Raw genomic sequence first — 4,326 nt, forward strand, 5'->3', positions numbered from 1 at the left:
GATAAGCAGCTCTCGACCCACTACGGCAAATACCTTGGGAAAAACCTGAGTAATCCGGGTTATTTATAACAAAAGTAGCATCCAATAACAAACTAAGGCATTTGAGAGAATTTCGGTTACATAATGTCATCTCGTGGGAGTATCTCCGATAAAAAATGAAAACACGAATATTTAATATATACATAATAAAATGTGGGAAGCATTGTTCGATAGATAATAACGATCGTTCCCTGACCATGCTTATGACGGTTCTAGTTGGTGTCTGATATTATCTGATGAATCTGTGAATCAGATGATGAATAGGTCGGACGTTGTATAATTTTTGTATTTTTTTGTGTCGTAAGACAGTGGTTCTAGTTTTTTTTTTTTGTTATAAAATATTAATTAGATTTTGATATTTGTTTTATTTTTAAGTGAGTACATCAAAGTAATTGTCAAACACGCCAAATTTTGACAATTACTTTGATACTTTTATTCACAAATATCAAAAAGTCATTCACACTCATTCAAAATTCACCATCGAATTGACCGATTATGCGTCATAATTTTAAGTTTATTTTAGGCAGTTGATGATATCTCCGATATGATGCTTATTGTACAATTTTTTAAGTAGAAGAATTGATTTGCATAAACAAGCATTTCGTTGATCTATTAAACAGTAAAAATTGTAAGAAAATGGTTGGTGCATGACCAGAAACGCCATAATTTGTTTTAGTAGAATTTTTAATGTATAAACTACTGATTTTCTTAATGATCTTTTAAAAAATTATACTTTGTATAATTTCATACTGGGACTTCATTCCAATGCAATAAACATACAACATTACTAAAAAATTCGATCCGATATCAGGTTTTTTTTCATTTAAATAAAGGTAGTGATGATTATTCTTATTGATGCGTATCCTTAAAGAATTTTTTTGTGATGATCTTTAAACAATTGTACTTAATACAATTTGATCCTGGAACAAATGAGAACATTAATAAAAAATACGATCTGACATCAATTTCTTGCATTTAAATGAAGATAGTGAAAATAATAGTCAGTTATGCGTAACCTATGTTCACGCAAAAATCGTCTCCACAATAATGTTTTAAAGGAAAACCTATCTATAAGTACGAAAAATTGTACAAAAAAAAATGTGTTCGTGACCAAAGGTAGCTATAATTTCTTTTAGTACCACTTTAAATGGACAAAGTAATGATTTTCTTGATGAATCATGGTACAAGTGGGAGTTCATTTAATTGCAAGAAACATATAAAATCATTAAGAAATACGATTTTACAATTTCTTGCATTCAAATAAAGAAATTATAAATAATTCTAATTTTTTTTTTAAAGTTGTTTTCAGTACAATTTTTGAAAAGAAACGCATCTTTGAGAATGGAAAATTGTATGTACAAAACGACTTGTGCGTGCCAGGAGGATAGTCATCATTTCTTTTAGTACAATCTTATATACAGTGCTTTCTTATGTACAGTGCTTTCATTTCAAAAGATCCACCCTTAATAACTTTCTTAAAAAAAAAAAAAAAAAAACACGTCAAATTAGATATATAGGGGGACGTTTAATTATGCATTTACTGAAGTTCTGTCAATCACCTCCTCACCTCCAGCTAACCTCACTTTAATATGTCAAATGGGAACCCCCATCGTATGATACATCATAGTAAGCAGCGTAAAATTCTTTATTCAACGATACAAAAAAAATGAAATCGGTAAATGTGTAAGCAAATAGTTAGCGAAAATATCTAGAAATAGTGAATATTTTATTTACGCCAAACTTTGTTATTTTAAATGAATACTTTTAGTGTGGTACCTACATCGTTTTAAACTTCCTACATTTTTTATAATAGATCATCAAAAAAAAAATCAAGCAATTTAGAAGTTAAAATGTGTGGTAACAAACAGTACATTTAGTTCAAGCAAATTATTTATTTTTTTAAGTAAAGAATGTGTACAGTTATTTGCGAGAAAAAAGAGTGTCTTCAAATTTTTTGCAAAAATCTTTGCAGTCTTATAACTTTGTATGTGTATTAATCGAGAAAAGTGGATTGGCAGACGTGGTGCAATCGAATGGCCTGCGCGGTCTCCGGACCTAACCCCACTAGACTTTTTTCTTTGGGGCTACTTAAAAAGCAACGTTTATAAAACCCCACCTGAGAGTATTGAGAATTTAAAAAATAGAATATTTCAAGAATGCAGAGAAATTAGCGGGTAGACCCTTGCCAATGTTCGTAAGGAGTTTGAAAATAGGCTTTTTTATTGTCTTGCTAATAACGGCGCGCATTTTGAACATTTAATAAAATAAATTTGTTAAACTAATTAAATTTGTTTTTCTACCCTACCGATTTACACTTTAATTGCTTCTTGGTCAATCAATTTTATTTTTTTTTACAACCATTGATAGCATAATGAACGCCCTTTAAAATAATGTATCACACCATGGGGTAGCCATTTGACATATTAAAGTGAGGTTAGCTGGAGGTGAGGAGGTGATTGACAGAACTTCAGTAAATGCATAATTAAACGTCCCCCTGTATATCTAATTTAACGTGTTTTTTTTCTTTTTAAGAAAGTTATTAAGGGTGGGTCGTTTTGAAATGAAAGCACTGTATACAAAGTATTGTTTTTTTTGATGGCCTTCGGAAAATTGTACTTCGTGCAATTTGATACTAGTACAAATGGGACTTTAGTTAAATGCTAAAAACGTACAATATCACTAAGAAATTCGATACAACTCAGTTTTGTTACATTTAAATAATGACAAACTTGATGATTGTTCTTACTGGTGAGACTGCGCATAAGTCGTTTCCAGTACAATTTTTTAAAGCAAAACCGATCCATAAGTACAAAAAATTGTATAAAAACAACGTGTCCGTGGCCAAAGGTAGCCATAATTTCTTTTAGTACAATTTTAAATGGACAAAGTAATGAGTTTCTTGATAAATCATGGTACAAGTGGGAGTTCATTTAATTGCAAGAAATATATAAAATTATTAAGAAATACAATATCTTGCATTCAAATTAAGATAATTTAATAAATAACTCTAATTTTTTTAAGGTTGTTTTCAGTACAATTTTTGAAAAAAACCGCTTCTTTGAGAATGGAAAATTGTACAAAACGGCTTGTGCATGGCAGGAGGATAGTCATAATTTTTTTTAGTACAATCTTAAAAAGTATTGAATTTTTTGATGGCCTTCGGAAAATTGTACTTCGTGCGATTTGATACTAGTACAAATGGGACTTTAGGTAAATACTAGAAACATACAATATCACTAAGAAATTCGATACAACTCAGTTTTTTTGCATTTAAATAATGACAAACTTGATGATTATTCTTACTGATGAGACTGCGCATAAGACGTTTCCAGTACAATTTTTTAAAGGAAAACCCCGATCCATAAGTACAAAAAATTGTATAATAAAAACAACGTATCCGTGGACAAAGGTAGCCATAATTTATAGTACAATTTTAAATGGACAAAGCAATGATTTTCTTGATAAATCATGATACAAGTGGGAGTTCATTTAATTGCAAGAAACATATAAAATCATTAAGAAATACGATTTAACAATTTCTTGCATTCAAATAAAGATAATATAAATAATTCTAATTTTTTTTTAAAAGTTGTTTTCAGTACAATTTTTGAAAAAAAACCGCTTCTTTGAGAATGGAAAATTGTACAAAACGACTTGTGCATGGCAGAAGGATATCCATAATTTCTTTTAGTACAATTTTATATATACAAAGTATTGCATTTTTGATGGCCTTCGAAAAGTTGTACTTCGTGCTATTTGATACTAGTACAAATGGGACTTTAGGTAAATGCTAGAAACATACAATATCACTAAGAAATTCGATACAACTCAGTTTTTTTTGCATTTAAATAATGACAAACTTACTGATGCGACTATGCATAAATCGTTTCTAGTACAATTTTGAGGCAAACCAATCTATTAAATTCAAAAAATTGCACAAAAACGATCTATTTGTGACCAAGATAGTCGCCATAATTTGTGTTAATACAATTTTAAATGCACAAAGTATTGATGTTTTTGATGATCTTCGAAAGTTTTTAAATTTGATACTGGTACAAATAAAACTTCATTTAAATGCAAGTAAAATATAACATCACTAAGAAATTAGATTTGATATAAATTTCCTGTATTTAAATAAAGATAATGAAAGAAATTCCCAATTTTTTTTTGAAGCTGCTTTCAGTACAACTTTTGATGAAAACCGATCTTTTAAGCATAAGAATTTGTACAAAACCGACTTATTCGTGGCCAGAAAATAGCCATAATTTGTTTTTGTACAATTTTTAA

Source organism: Anthonomus grandis, chromosome 2 (genome assembly GCF_022605725.1).
Source record: "Anthonomus grandis grandis chromosome 2, icAntGran1.3, whole genome shotgun sequence".
Lineage (NCBI taxonomy): Eukaryota > Metazoa > Arthropoda > Insecta > Coleoptera > Curculionidae > Anthonomus > Anthonomus grandis.